Source organism: Sciurus carolinensis, chromosome X (assembly GCF_902686445.1).
Source record: "Sciurus carolinensis chromosome X, mSciCar1.2, whole genome shotgun sequence".
Classification (NCBI taxonomy): Eukaryota; Metazoa; Chordata; class Mammalia; order Rodentia; family Sciuridae; genus Sciurus; species Sciurus carolinensis.
Genome location: NC_062232.1, coordinates 54,446,110 through 54,462,931, shown reverse-complemented (window position 1 = coordinate 54,462,931; position 16,822 = coordinate 54,446,110). Strand labels below are relative to the sequence as shown.

The 16,822-nt window shown below is 39.3% G+C and overlaps 1 non-coding gene across 1 annotated transcript; it reads right to left on the bottom strand.

The window, feature by feature from the left end:
- Positions 1–8,602: 8,602 nt before the first annotated feature.
- Positions 8,603–8,710, bottom strand: LOC124972708 (U6 spliceosomal RNA). The gene has a single exon (XR_007106502.1). It is a non-coding gene; the product is annotated as a U6 spliceosomal RNA (small nuclear RNA).
- Positions 8,711–16,822: the final 8,112 nt, after the last annotated feature.

Genomic DNA, 16,822 nt, shown 5'->3' with positions numbered 1-16,822 from the left:
TGCACCACCACCCCCAGCTAATTATCTTTCATAGTATTGTGGGGATTGAACCCAAGAGTGCTCTACATCCCCAACCCTTTATATTTATTTTGAGACAGTGTCTTGCTAAGTTGCCTAGGCTGGCCTCAAACTTGCAATCCTCCTGCCTCAGCTTCCCAGCAGCTCAGGAGACTTAAGACAGGAAGATCCCAAGTTGGAGGCCAGCCCGGGCAACTTAGCAAAACCTTGTCTTGAAAATAAATTTTTAAAAATGGCTGGGCCCTGGGTTCAATCCCCAGCACCACAAAAAAAAAAAAAAAAAAAAAAAAAAAAAAAGAGAGAGAAAGAAAAAAGAAGAAAAAGAAATGTCTGGGGATATGTTTCAGTAGTAGAGTGCTCCTGGATCCAATACCCAGTACCAATAATTTTATAAATAAATAAAATATTGTATAGACTACCACAGAATGATTTTTCATATCTGTTAAGTGAACAGATACATAACTACAAATAACTACTATGGATTCAATAATATTTTAATGAATTTATACTTTGTTAATCACAACAGCTGATATATATTTTAAAACTAATTTAGCAAAATAAAAGAAAAATTGTTGTACATGTGTGTATGTCCTCAGGGCAATCACAACATAAACAGAGAGATGTTCATGTAACCAGAAAATTACAATACCATAGGCAAGTAATAGTAGTATAGTAGCAAATGAAAGATATGACTCTGCTTGAGTAAATCAGTAATGGTTTCACAGGAAAGAACATCCTTGAATTGGGTCTTAACCAAGTGGATTAAATCAGAGAGGTCAATGTGAAAAGGATCAAGGCAGAATGATATATGTTTTAGGTAGTTTGTCATGGCTGAAGAGAAGGGTTAGAAGGCTGAGTGACAGGAAATTGAGCTAGAGAGATAGAGATAGGCATAGGCTTTGGGAATCAACCTAACAAAAGAGGTAAAAGACCTCTTCAGTGAAAACTACAGAACACTAAAGAAAGTAATTGAAGAAGACCTTAGAAGATGGAAAGATCTCCCATGTTCTTGAGTAGGCAAAATTAATATTGTCAAAATGGTCATACTACCAAAAGTGCTACATAGGCATAGGCCAAATAATTAAAGGCCTGTGTCATGATTAGAAGTTTGGACTTTATGGTAGTGCACACCTGTAATCCCAGCAATTTGGGAGACTGAGGCAGGAGGATCACAAGTCCATGCCCAGCCTGGGCAACTTAGTAAGACCCTGTCTCAAAATAAAAAGGACTGGGGATCAGGTGCAGAGGTGTACATCTGCAGCTCAGGAGGCTGAGGCAGGAGGGTCCCAAGTTTGAGGCCATCATCAGCAACTTAGTGAGGCCCTAAGCAACTTAGGGAGACCCTGTCTCAAAATAAAACATAAATAAGGGCTGGGGATGTAGCTCAGTTGTAAAGCACCCCTAGTATCAAAAATGAAAAGGGTTGGGTATGTAGCTTAGTGGTAGAGCATCCCTAGATTCTATTCCTAGTACTGTAAAAAAAAAGAAGTTTGTACTTTAATCTGTAAGTAATGAGGAGCCATTGAAGAAAGATTTTTGGTTTAGTTTGGTTTTTGGTACCAGGGATTGAACACAGGGGCACTTAACCACTGAGCAACATCCCCAACCCTTTTTATTCTTAGTTTAACACAGGGTCTCACTAAAATGTTAGGGGTTCACTAAGTTGCAGAGGCTAGTTTTGAACTTGCAATCTCCCTGCCTCTGCCTCCTGAGCTGCTGGAATTACAGGTCACTGTTCCCTACTAAAAGAAGTTTTAAAAGTAACACGTTGCTTTTTCTGATTATAACAATTATTTTTTCAGTGCTGGTATGGAACCCTGGGCCTTGTGCATTTGCTGAACAAAACCTCTACCGTGCTGACGATATATCCCATCTTGGAGGGTGCTTGCCTAGTGTCTGGAAGGACCAGGGTTCAAATCCCCAGCACCCAGGGATGGGGGAAAAAAAAGAAACAAGCTCTCCACCTCAGAGTTACAACCCCAGCCCTTTTATTTTTGCTTCGTTTTGACACAGGACCTAAATTTCCCAGGCTGGCCTTGAACATGTCATCCTCTTGCTTCAGCCTCCCAAATACCTGGGATTACTGGCATGCATCACCTTGCCCAACACATAACATATGCTTTTTGAGAGAAAAATTGGAAAATAAACAGAGGCATAGAAATCATAATAATCCTACTCTCTAGGAATAAGTTAACATTTTTGTATTTTTCTCTCAAATACCCAAATACACATACACATATTCATATATAGAGATAGAGATACTGACACCAAGACAGATAATAATTTTTCCATATATGATAGGTTTGAATTTTAGCAAATTACTCTATTGGTTTCCTGAGATTGCTATAACAGATTACTTCTAATTTTGGTGATTTAAAACAAGAGAAATTTGTTCTGACACAATTCTAGAGGCTAGATGTCTGAAATCAGTTTCACTGGCATGAAATCAAGGTGTTAGCAGGACAATGCTCCCTCCACAGACTCTGAGGGAGAATCTGTTTCTTATCTATTTTAGCTTTTATGGTTGCTAGCATTTCTTACCTTGTGGACATGACTCCAATCTCTGCCTCCATGGTCACATGGCTTTCTCTTTGGTGTGTGTCACATCTCCCTCTCTTATAAGTGTTGTGTTTTTTTTGGAAGTGGGGGTTATTGAACTCAGGGGCACTCAACCACTAAGCCACATCCCCAGTCTATTTTGTGTTTTATTTAGAGACAGGGTCTCACTGTGTTGCTTAGCACCTCACTTTTGCTGAGGCTGACTTTGAATTCACGATCTCCTGTCTCAGCCTCCCAAACTGCTGGGATTACAGGCATGCACCACGGCACCCAGCTCCCTCTCATATAAGGGCACTTGTCACTGTACCTGAACAATCTCCCATCTCAGGATCCTTAACTTTACTGAATCTATGAACTTCTTTTCTGCCATAGAAGGTAACATTCACAGGATCCAAGGATTAGGACATGGGTATCTTTTGGGAGCTATTACTAAACTTAACATAAACTAAGAGATAGGGGCACTTAAGATAAAATAATAATAATCCAGATAAGAGATGAGGGAACTTAGGTAGTGATTATAGAGATTTAAAAAAAAGTAAAACAAGCCCAGATATTTACAAGGTAGAATCCAGGTTATTTAATAAACAATTAAATGTAGAGAGTAAGGAATGATTCTCATGTTTATTTATTTTATTTTATTGCAGTACTAGGAATTGAACCTGGAGCACTGTACTACTAAGCTACATCCCAAGTCCTCTTTTTAAAAAATTTTATTTTGAGACAGTGTCTCACTAAATTGCCAAGGCTGACCTCAAAATTGTGATCCTCCTGCCTCAGTCCCCTGAGTAACTGGGATTACAGGTGTGCACCACAGTGCCTTACTGATTCCCAGGTTTCTGATTGAGAGCTTGAAGTTTGGTTGTACCACTGACCAGGATAAAAGTATAGGAGGAGAAGGAAGATTTGGGGCAAAGTCAGTCAGTGCAGTTTTGATCATGTTGAGTTTAGATGTTATACAGAATGACCATATGGAGAGCACATGATGAATGCAAGAATAACCAACAGGACATGTTCATCTAAAACTTAAAAGAGAAGTCTGGATTGGAGATAAAGATAATGTGTGAGTTGTCAACCTAAAGTTGGTAGTGGAAGGTGAAGGCAGAAGGGAATGAGAAAATCAAAGAGAAAAGAAAAGATGACCTACTACAAAAGTCTGCAAAACATTTATAATTGAGAGGGAGGTGAAGGAGAAAAGTCAACCAAAGCAACAAAGAAAGAGAATCCAAGGCAGGCTCTGAGAGCCCATTTATTCAAATTATTATTAATCATATAATATTTGAAAACTTTCAAGGTACTGAACATAATGTGGGGTTTACCAGTATTTGGCATTCCTGTCCTCAAGAAATTATTGAGTCAGACATGGTGGTGCATACCTGTACTCCCAGCAATTTGGGGAGGCAGGAGGATCACAAGTTCCAATCCATCCTCAGCAACTTAGTGAGACCCTGTCTCAATATATAAAGGACTGGGAATGTAGATCAGTAGTAGAGCTCTACTATGTTCAATCCCCAGTACAAAGAAAGAAAGAAAGAAAGAAAGAAAGAAAGAAAGAAAGAAAGAAAGAGATAGAAAGAAAGAGTGGGGGAGGAAAGGAAAGAAGGAAGGAAGGAAGAAAGGGGAAAGGAAAGAAAAGAAAAAAGGAAGAAAGAAAAAATAATTAAAAATTACTGAATAACATTATACACAGGAAACATCAATCGAGAAAAAAATGGATTTGGGGACAGTGGTGCATGCCTATAATCCCAGCTATTCAGGAGACTGAAGCAGGAGGATCAGAAGTTTGAGGCCAGCCCTGGCAGCTTAAACCCTGTCTCAAAACAACAATAAAAAGGCCTGGGGATATAGCTTAGCAGTAAAGTGCCCCTGGGTTCAATTCCCAGCAAAACAACAACACCAAAAAAAAAAAAAAAAGAAAGAAAGAAAGAAAAGAAAGAAAGACAAGAAAAACAAAGGAAGGACGCAAGATGACACTTGTATTCAACATTGTACTAGTGGTTCTAACCAGGGCAATTGGTTGACTGTTGGCAAGAAAAAGAAATAAAAAATATCCAGAATGTAATGTAAAGGAAAAAGTCAAACTATATTTGCTGAGGACATGATCTTTTGTGGGTGAGTATGGTACTGGAAATGGAACCCAGAACCGTGTGCATACTAGCTCTACCACTAAGCTATATCCCCAGATCTAGACAACACAATATTGTGTGTAGAAAATGTTAAGGAATACAAAAATACATATTACAACTAGTAAATGAGTTCAGCAGGGTTGCAGATTACAAAAGTCAATTATATTTCTATACATTTGAAATGAACTATTTGAAAATGAAATTAAGGAAACAATTACATTTGTAATAGCATCACAAAGAAAAATGCTTGGGAATAAATTTAACAACAGACATGTAAAACTTACACTCTGAAAACAATAAACCTTTGTTAAAAGAAACTAAAGATTTAAATAAATGGAGAAATATCCTATGCTCATGGATCAGAAGACTTAACATTAAAATGGCATACTCAGCTGGATGTGATGGCACACAGCCCCAGCTACTAGACTAGGACCGTAATCACTTGGAGTTCAGTGGTTTGAGGCCAGCCTGGGCAGCATGGCGAGACCCTGTCTCAAAAGTAGGGGAAGGAGGATACTCCCTAAATTAATCTACAGATTTAATGTAATCTCTATCGAATTTTTTTTGTGTGGTACTGGACGTCAAACCCAAGGCTTCCTTGCAAGCCCAAGGCCCTGGGTTCGATCCCCAGCACCACAAAAACAAAAAACAAACAAACAAAAAACAAAAAACAAAAAACCCAAGGCCTCTTGCATGTTAGGTAAGGACTCTACCACTGGGCTACAGCCCCTGCCAAAAAAACTAAAATTGTTGTTAGGAGACAGGAGAGTCTTTTTTTAAATTACTATTTTAAGACAGGATTTCCTGGGCTAAGGAGATAGCTCAGTCAGTAGAGTGCTTACCTTACAAGCACAAGGCTGTGGGTTCGATCCCCAGCACACACACACACACACACACACACACACACACACACACACACACACAGACAGGATCTCCTTAAATTGACCGAGCTGACTTCAAACTTGAGATCTTCCTGCTTCAACCTCCCTGGTTACTGGGATTACAGACATGTACCACACCTGGTTCCCAGCACATTAAAAATATTTTTTTCCTGGTACTGGGAGATGAATCAAGGGGCACTCTATCACTGAGCTAATCTCCAGTCCCTGTTTTATTTTTATTTATTTATTTATTTATTTACACTATTGGGAATTGAATCCAGTGGCACTCTACAACCCCTGCCTTTTTTAATTTTAAAAAATGTATTTATTTATTTTGCATTACTGTTGGTTGAAGCCAGTGGTGCTCTGCCACTGAGCTACATCTGCAATCCTTTTTATTTATTTATTTATTTTTACCAGGGATTGAACCAGGGGCACTTTACCACTGAACCACATCCCCATCCCGTGTTATTTTTTATTTTGAGACAGGGTCTTGCTAAGTTGCTTAGGGTCTCACTAAATTGCTGAGGCTGGTCTCATACTTGTGATCCTCTGGCCTTAGACACTGAGATTACAGACATCCACCACCACATCCAGACCCCTTTTTTAAAAATTTTTTTAGACAGCATCTCACTAAGTTGTCCAGACTGGTCTTGAACTTGAGATTCTCCTGCCTCAGCCTCCTGAGTATCTGGAATTATAATCGTGCATCAGTGTTCCCAGCTCTATCAGAATCTTAAATGAATTTTTTTTGTAAAAATTAACTAGCTGATTCTAAGATTCATATGGAATTCCAAGGGACACATATTAACCAAAAGAACCTTGAGCACATAGTTTCTAACTTCAAAACTTACTATAATTCATTAATAATCAAGACATGTGATACTGATATCAATATAGGCATATAGATCAATGTAATATAATTCAGAGTCAAGAAATAACATGTGTGTTGAGAACCATTTGTTAAAAACCAAATGGTGCTGGAACAAATGGATAGTCACATGCCAAAAAAGGGAGTTGGACCCCTACCTATTACCGTATACAAAAATTAATTCAAAATCAAAGATCTCAATGTAAGAGCTAAAACTATACAACTCTCAGAGGAAAACATGGGAGTAAATCTTCAAGACCTTTTATTTGGCAGTAGATTCCTAGTTATCACACCAAAAACAGAGGCAATGAAAAAATAGAGAACTTGAATACCATCAAAATTAAAACTTTTGTGCTATATAGGATATTGCTAATAAAATGAAAAAAAGAAAATACACCACACTGAATGGGAAAAATTATTTGCAAATTATGTATCTGATAACAGCATCATATCCAGAATATACAAAGAACTCTTACAGCTCAAAAATAAAAAGACAAATAACCCAATTCAAAAATGTACAAAAGAGGGCTGAGTATGTAGCTTAGCAGTAGAACAATTGCCTACCAGATGCTGGGTTCCGAGTTCAAATCCCAGCATTGCAAAAAAAAAAAAAATGAGCCAGGAGGGTGGAGCCGTCATGTAATTCCAGCAGCTGGGGAGGCTGAGGTAGGAAGATCACAAGTTCAAAGCCAGTCTCAGAAACTTAGTGAGGCCCTAAGCAACTTAGTTAAACCCTGTCTCAAAATAAAAAATAAAAAGGACTGGGGATGTGTCTCAGCGGTTTAGCACCTCTGGGTTCAATCCCAGGTACAAAAAGGAAAAAATGGACAAAGGACTTAAGTAGATACATCTCCAAAGAAGATACCTAAAAGTCCCAAAGCACAAAAAGAGATGCTTGATATCATTAATTATCAGGGAAATGCAATTCAATTCTACACTTCACATCCACTAGGATGGCTAAAATCAAAGTCAGATAATAACAAGTGCCGTAAGGACCTGGGTTCAAATCCCCAGCATCTCGGAAAAGAAAAAAAAATAACAAGTGTTGAAGAGAATGTGAAGAAATTGGAACTTTGCTGGTGGAAATATAAAATGGTGCAGTTACTTTGAAAGACAATCTGACAGTTAACCAAATAATTAAGCAGAATTACCAGGGCTGGGAGTGTAGCTCAGCAGTAGATCTTGCACCTAGTATGCACAATGACCTCAGTTCAATTCCCAGAACTAGACAAACTCTAGAACCCTGTGTTTCTCCTTTGCTAGCAAAGCAATAAACCTTTTTTTTCCTTTTTCTCAAAAAAAAAAAATCCCCAGCACCAAAATAAAGAAGACTAAACAGTTACCATATGACCCAGAATTTATTTTTTCTTTCTTTTCCCTTTTCTTCTCCTTCTCCTTCTTCGTGTGTGTGTGTATGTGTGTGTGGGGGGCGGTGCTGGAGATTGAGCCAGAGCCTTATGCATGCTAGGCAAGCACCCTACCACTAAGCTAAATTCTCAGCCCTGATTCAGCATTTATACTCCTAGTTGTCTACCCAAGATAAATGAAAACGTATGTTCACACAAAAATTTGTACATAAATGTTTAATGTAGGGGTCCTCTCTGCTATGTCCCACGTGGAGGAGGAAAGGTTAATTGTAGGAGGAGGATGTTGGCAGTTTTTATATCTATTACCCAAAAAACTTATCTACTCAATAAACACACGAGAGTCAATGCTCTTTTTATGAGAGAGGGGGTGTAATTGGTCTGGCCATAACAGATCTGGCCTCTTTACAATATTGACCTTGAGAAGCCCAATTCTTTTTTATTTATAGACACAATGGTAAAGGGGGCAAGGACGGGGAGGAGCTTCTTCTGTGATGGAGAGGATAGGGTGGAGTTAGGGGAGCCATCCTCTTAGGGGAAAAATTCCAGAAAGAGACAGGGAACCACTCCAACGCAGCTCCACATACTTCACGGCGGTTCCTGGAAGCCAGGTCTCTGCGTCACATGGCTTAACCTAGTCTGATTCTGCTAAATAAGGACGGCTTCCCACAGTTTACAGCAGCATTATTCATAATAGCCAAAAGGTGGAAAAACTCAAAATGTATAACTGATGAATAGATAAAGAAAATATGGTATATCTATACAATATAATATTATACAGCCATAAAAGTGAATGAAGTACTCATTCATTCTATAATCTATCCTCCAGCAGGGGCCATGCTAATCTTTTCTGTATTGTTCCAATTTTAGTATATGTGCTGCAGAAGCAAGCACCCTATAATCTATCATAGACCCTTGAAAACATTAGGCTAAGTGAAAGGAGCTGATCACATATTATATGATTCCATTTATAAGAAATGTCCCAACTAGGTATGTCCCAACTATGTCCCAACTATGGAGACAGAAAGTAAAATGATGATTGCTTAAGACTATGGGGAAAGATAAATGTGTGTGTGTGTGTGTGAGAGAGAGAGAGAGAGAGACAAAGAGAGAGAGAGAGAGAGTTAACTAAATGGTATAAGGGTTTCTTTTTTCTTTTTCTTGGTACTGGGGATTGAACCCATGGTTGGGTGCTCTTCCACTCAGCTACATCCACAGGGTATTTTTTACCTTTTTATATTGAGACAGGGTCTCGATAATTTGCCCAGATAGGCATCCTCCTCCACCTCCTAAATCACTAGGATTACAGGCATGTACCACCACACACAGCACAGGGGTTCCTTTTGAGGTGATGAATATGCTGCAAATTTGCTGATGGTTGTACATATCTGCGAGTATAATAAAATTTATTGAAGTGCATACATTAACTGATGTTTCTTATTGTTGCTGGGGATTGAACCCAGGGCACTATGCTTGCTAGGAAAGCATGCCACCACTGACTGAACCACATTTCCAGTCCAAATTTTACAACTGTAAATGGATGAATTGTATGGCATAGGAATTCTATCTCAATAAAGCCCTTATTCGAAATAAAGAACTATAAGCAGGACTTAATAATAATAATAATTAATAATAATAATTATGATGTGTGTGTGTGTGTGTGTGTGTGTGTGTGTGTGTGTGTTGCTGGGGATCAAGCCCCAGGCCTCACACACTTTCCCACTGAGCTATATCTCCAGTCCAAGAAACAATATTAACCTAAGTTTTCCCAAGTGACAGTGCCATAGCAGAAAATCCTGTACAGATCTTGGACCCACATAGTAACTAGGATATGTTGCCTCCAAAGCTGGAAGAGATGTTTGAACAAGACACAGTAAATGTTAGAGTGGAGCATAGTCATAATCACATTATTAAGTCTGACTGCTACCACTGGACTAGCTGACGATATGGAGAAATAGCTACCTTTTCACTACATTTCACTCATGTTTCTTTTTTTTTTTTTTTGGGTGCTGGGGATCGAACCTAGGGCTTTGTGCTTACAAGGCAAGCACTCTACCGACTGAGCTATCTCCCCAGCCCCACTCATGTTTCTTTTAAAGAGAAGATGCAGATTCCTTATCTTTGCCTGCCTTTGATTCTCTCTTTTATGGGGAGAGGAGGTACTTGGGATTGAACCAGGGGCTTTTTACCACTGGGCTACATCCCTAGTCCTTTTTTATTTTCTATTTTGAGGCAGAGTCTTGTTAAGTTGCTGAGGGTCTCTCTGAGTTGCTGAGGCTGGTGTGTACCACCAGGCCCAGTTACTTGTTCCATTTCTATCCAATTCTTTGTTAAGCTTCATATCATAGAAATATTCCTACCATTTGCTGGGCACAGTGGTGCGTGCCTGTAAGCCCAGTGACTCGGGAGGATGAGGTAGGAGGATCACAAGTTCAAAGCCAGTTTCAGCAACTTAGGGAGACCCTGTCCTAAAAAAATAAAAAGTGCTGGGCATAATATAGCTCAGCAGTAGAGCACTGCTGGATTCAATCCCCAGTACCAAATAAAGAAAAAAATATTCCTACAATTTGAGTTCATCTGGGCTTTTCTCTCCCTCTTTAATTCACTCATTTATCAGTTGACCCATTAAATGTTTATTATGTACCAATGATAATGCTAGATGCTGGAGATAGAGATAAATATGATTGTGCTCTGTTATTGAGGAGTTCATAGCCTAGAATTTTCCCAGTTCCTTCCTAAAGTCAAACTTCCTTTTCTTCATTCCAGGATACAACAGAATGCTACAAAACAATAAATAAAAATCCACATGGTTCCAGAGGTAGTTCTACAGAAGGACTCTCACCCTACTCAGACAACTGCCCAAGTTTGCACCTTTGTGCTTCTTCCAGAAGTAACCATTAAGATGTCTGTTTAGTTGTGGTTCTACAGAGTCCCTGTTGATATCCATGAAAATCTTTGAATTCAGAAAATACCATACCTGCATTTGTTTAAGCTTGTCATAAAAAATTAATAAAGGTTTATAATGCCAGTGACTTGAGAGGCTGAGGCAGAAGGACTGCAAATTTGAGGTAAGCCTGTGCAACTTAGCGAGAACCTATCTCAAACTTTTAAGAAAAAGTAAATTAAAAGGGCTGGGGTTGTAACTCAGTGGTAAAGTACTTCTGCATTTAATCCCCAGTACTGAAATAAATAAATATTTGAAATCCAGGAATAATTCTCTAAGTACAGTGTGGTACATACAGCTGATAAGATAATAAACACCCATTACAATTGTGTTGTAGAACATACTGCACAAGATAATTCCAATTTTGTCAAAAATATGTATGCATTGAAAAAAGGACTGCTATAATATACATCAAAAAGAGCAGTGGAATTGGAAGATTTAGCTCAGTGGTAGAGTGAGTACTTAGCATGTGCAAGGCCCTGGATCAATCCCCAGCACCAAAAAAAATAAATAAATAAACAAACAAAACAAAATGGCAGTTATCTCTAGGTAGTAGGGTATAAGTAATTATTGCTTTCTTCTTCAGACTTGCTATGCTTTCCAAAATGTTTATACTGAATATTTATATTTTTGTAATCAGAAAAAAATGTGTAATTAAAATGGAAGAATCCTTGCCAGGTGCAGTGGTGCATGCCTGTAATCTTGGCAAATCAGGAAGTTGAGGCAGAAGGCTCACATGTCTGAAGCTAGACTCAGCAACTCTGCAAGACCCTCAGCAATTTAGCAAGATCCCATCTCAAAAATAAATAAATAAAAAGGACTGGAGATGTAGCTTAGTGGTAAATCACCCCTGGTTCAATCCCTAGTACCAACACACACACACACACACACACACACACACACACACACACTAAATAAATAGACAAATAAATAAATAAACAAAACGAAAGAGTCCTCATGAACACAAGGTATGTGTTTTCACATATCTTACATTGCTTATAGAACACATTACAATTGTGTTGAATAACAAGTATTAGTAACAAGGCTGAAAGTGAACATTAAATTGCAGGGCCACACTCTTCCCCCCAAGTATCAGCCCAATCTATGTTAGAACTTTTCATCTGTGACTGATACATACTCAAACTTATCAACTGTGGACAATCTTGGCTTAGTCAAAGAAAGAAAACAATGACATGAAGTCTCCAGGTTTAAAAGTCCTACACCATGCATATGAAACAGATGTACTTCTCTTATAATGATAATGGTAATCGGGATCTTTAAGCACCTCTTATGTCATGCAGGTATACATCTCATTATCTCATTTAATCTTTTCTTTTTTCCTCCTCCTCCTCCTTTCTTTTATTGTGGTGCTGGGGATTGAACCCAGGGGCACTTACCACTGAGCTACATCTCCAGTCCTTTTTATTTTCTGTTTTGAGACAGTGTCTCTCTAAATTGCTGAGGGTTTTGTTAAGTTACTGACACTGGTCTCGAACTTGTGATCCTTCTGCCTCAGCCTCCTGAATCGCTGGGATTACAGGCATGTGCCACATGTGCATGGCTTCATTTATCTCTCTCTCTCTCTTTTTTTTTTTTGGCAGTACTGGGGATCGAACTCAGGGCCTTGTGCTTTCAAGGCAAGCACTCTACCAGCTGAGCTATCTCCCCAGCCCTCTGGCTTCATTTAATCTTAGTAACATCCCTGTGAGGTATTATCTCAATTTAACATTTTGGATGCTGAGGTTCAGAGTTTCCCTACAAAGAATAAATGGCAAAATCATGACTTAAATCCTTATCTTTTTTTTTTTTTCAGTACTGGGGTTCAACCTAGTGGCATTCTACCATGAGCTACATTCTCAGTTCTTTTTATTTTTGAGAAAGATGCTCTGATAAATTTCCCAGGCTGTCCTTGAATTTGAATCCTCCTGCCTTAGCCATCCAGTTGCCTGGGATTACAGACATGTACCACCACATCTGGCATATCCTTGTCTTTCTGACTGAAAAAGCTAAGCTCTTTCTCAGCATGCAGAAATATTGCTGGGCCTCTTGGTACAAGTCTATAATCCTATCTACTTGGGAGGCTGAGGCTGGAGAATCACAAGTTCAAGACTAGCCTGGGCAATTTATTGAAACTCTGTCTCAAAATAAAACCCCCAAAGGGCTGAAGGTTGGGAGTCTAGCTCAGTGGTAGAGTGTGTGTTTAGCATGCTCAAGACCCTGAGTTCAATCCCAGCATCAAAAAAGAAAGTGTTCAGTGTGGTTTGAAGATGTGGCTTAGTTGTAAAGTGCTTGCCTGGTATACATGAGGCCCTGAATCTGATTTATAGTGCACACACATACATACAGAAACTGAGGATATAGCTAAGTGGTAGAACATTTATTATGTGCTAGGTGTGGGGTTTAATCCCAACTACCACAAAAAGAAGATATATATTTAAAGTCTAGAACCAGGTGTGGTGGCACATGGCTGTAATCCTAAAGACCTGGGAGGCTGAGTCAGGAGGATCGCATGTTTGAGGCCAGCCTCAATAACTTGGTGAGACCCTCAGTAGTTTAGCAAGACCCTGTCTCAAAAAACAAAAAGGACTAGGGATCTAGCTCAGTGGTACAGCACCCCTGGGTTAAATTCCCAGTACAAACAATAATGGGCAAAAAAAGCAAAATCTATTTTGTGGGGCATGTGGCGTGTAATCCCAGTGGCTGGGGAGGCTAGGCAGGATTTTGAGTTCAAAGCCAGCCTCAGCAATTTAGTGAGCCCCTAAGCAACTTAGTGAGACCCTGTCTCAAAATAAAACATAAAAAGGGCCGGGGATGTGGCTCAGCGGTTAAGTGTCCCTGGGTTCAATCCCTGGTACCAAATTAAAAAAAAAAAAAAGAAAAAGAAAAGAAACAAAGTCTATTTTGCACCTGGAACATTATTTCTAACAATAATCCTGCAAAGTATGTATTAATTAATTTATTTTTGTGGTGCTGGGAGTTGAAACCATGGCCTCACACATTCCAGGCCAGTGCTTTACCACTGGGCAACCCCCATCTTTATTTTCATTTTATTTTTTAATTTAATTTTTTTTTAAAATTTGTGATATCAGAGATTGAACCCAGGTGTACTCTAAACTGAGTTGCATGCTTAGCCCTTATTTTTTATTTTGAGGCCAGCTAACCTCAAACTTGTGATCCTTTTGCCTTAGCCTCCTGAGTTGGTGGGATTACAGGTATGTGACAGCACACCTGTCTGTCATCCTTATTTTGAAGTGTTAATAGTTTTCTTGATTATAAAAACATTATTTGCTGGGCTGAGGTGCTCAGGGTAGAATGTTTGCCTGGCACATGTGAGGCACTAGGTTCAATCCTCAGCACCACATACAAATAAATAAATAAAATAAAGGGATCATGTCCATCTACAATTAAAAAATACTTTAAAATATCTGCTAAGTGGAAACTTACAAAATATAAGTACTACAGAAAATTATTTTTTAAGTCATGATTATTACCACTATAGAGCAATAGTTATTCTTAATATTTAGAGTATTTCCTTCCAGATTTTTCCTATGCTTACATGTACATATAATTCCTCTACTATGTTAGGATCATATTTTAACTCCTTTTATTTTATTATATAAATTGTTTTTAGTTATAGATGGACATAATACCTTTATCTATTTATTTATTGGGGGGTACCAGGGATTGAACTGAGGCGCACTCAACCACTGAGCCACACCCCCAGCCCTTTTTGTATTTTATTTAGAGATGGGGGTCTCACTGAGTTGCTTAGGGACTCACTAAGTTGCTGAGGCTGGCTTTGAACTCAGAATCCTCCTGCTCCAGCCTCCTGAGCTGCTGGGATTACAGATTTATTTATTCTTATATGGTGATGATGATTGAACCCAGTGCCTCACACGTGCTAGGCTAGGGCTCTTCCACCAAGCTTCATTCTCAGCCCCTTTAACACTTTTTTAAAAAATCTATTATATTGGACCATTTTGTTTCTTATTTTTATCTTTTTGGTACTAGGGATTGAAACCAAAGGTGTTTCACCTCTGAGCTACATTCCCAGCCCAAAGTGACAGGGTCTTGTTACATTGCTTAGGGCCTCACTAAATTGCTAAGGCTAGCTTTGAATTTGGAAATCTTCCTGCCTCTGCCTCCTGAGTAGCTGGGATTACAGGCATGCATCCTTACTCCAGGATTCTTATTTTTATTTTTATTTTTTTTTAAATTTTAGTTGTTAACAGACCTTTATTTTATTTATTTATATGTGGTGCTGAGAATCGAACCCAGTGCCTCACACATGCTAGGCAAATGCTCTCTACACCTGAGCCACAACCCCAGTTCTCTTATTTTTATTTTAATAGATATTTGTTTATTTACTTATTTGGTGCTATGGATCAAATCCAGGGCTTTGTACATGCTAAGTGGGTGCTCCACCATTGAACTAGGCCCTCAGTGCAATAGGTTTTGTTTTTAGAATACTTTTAGATTCATTGCAAAATTGGGCATAAAGTACACAAATTTGTCATATATGCCCTTGTTAACACACAGGCACCTCCTTCCCTACACAAGAGTAGAACATTGGTTGCAATCCATAAACAGACATTGATACATCATTGCTAACCAAAGTCCATGGTTTACCTTTAGGGTTTGCTCTTGGTATTTACATGTGTTTGAATTATGTATACAAATATGTATCCACTATTCTACTATCATGCGGAGTAGTGGTGTTTCCTGTTATTCTTTTTTTTAAAAAATGTGATTGTCAGTGACTACATCCATTGTATGGACATAACCAAAATTGATTTAATCAATCATCTATATTGAATATTTAGATTGTTTCCTTATCTGTTTATTTTTATTTTTATTTTTTATTTTGGGGGTGCTGCATATTAAACCCAGGGCCTTAAACATACTAGGAAAGCATTCTACCACTGAGCTATCCCCCAGCCCTTTTTATTCCTTTTTTTTGAGACAGGGACTCCCTGAATTGCCCAAGCTATCCTCTCAATCCTACTTTGGCCTCTGGTGTAGCTGGGTATACAGGCATACATCACCCTACCTGGTCTTACTGGTTTTAAAGATGTGAAAACTAAGACCCAGTGACGAGGAAAGTGACTTGTTCAAAGTCACCTGGCTGAAAAGTAGGCAGAGTTGAGATTACAAATCTGGTTTTAAACTACCACACTTCCTCTAGCATTAATAATACACCATTTCCCCGGTTTAGGTTGTCTCCCAACTTGAAAGCTTGTGACCAGGCATTCTACAACCAGAGTGGCCAAGGATCCAAGCATGTGTTGAGGAGGGCAGGGAATACTGAAGAACTCCTGGCCCAACTGAAATGTAACAAGCAGACTATGCAAAGGGGTGGTACAAGGATACAAATAAGCAGAAGGTGGGAGGTGGGTACACAGAATACCAGTTAAGATACAGAGAAGGCTGGATTTAGAAAACCTAAACCGGGGGTGGGGGAAGGAACTCTTGTATTTGTCTCTATACAGGAGAAAGCAGCGATAACCTCAAGGCCATGGGGGAGGTAGGGAAGGATAAGGCTACTGGGAAAGCGACAGAGAAAGGGAGGTAAATTCCCAAGGATTACAAGGCCAGAAAAGACTTAGCTTGAAAAGGAAGAAAGGTCAGAGGCAAAGAGGCAGCATAGAATGGGTACTGGAACCAAGCCTATGTGTTGCAAAGGGACTCCCTTCCTGCCTGAGCCTCTAGTATCTCAGCTACTAAATGCTGTGCAGCCCTTAGGGCAGGCGTGATAACGTGGGGAGCGGGGTTGTGAAGTATTCTAACTATAATAAAGACTAAGAATGGATCCCGGCACATGATTTTTAAAGCCAGTAGGCCTAATGCTAGTGGTCCCTACCCCTTCCCCACTTCTCTAGCCTTCACCTCAGCCACACCCACATACTAAGGACCATCCAGGCGGGGGAGCTTGAGTGTGTTTGCGCGCGCGCGTGCGTGCTCGTGCGTCTGAGAGGCAGAGAGACAGAGACCGAGACAAAAAGAGACAGGGTGAGAGAGAGGGAAAGAGAGAGAAAGAGAGAGAGAGAAGAGAGAGAAGGCAG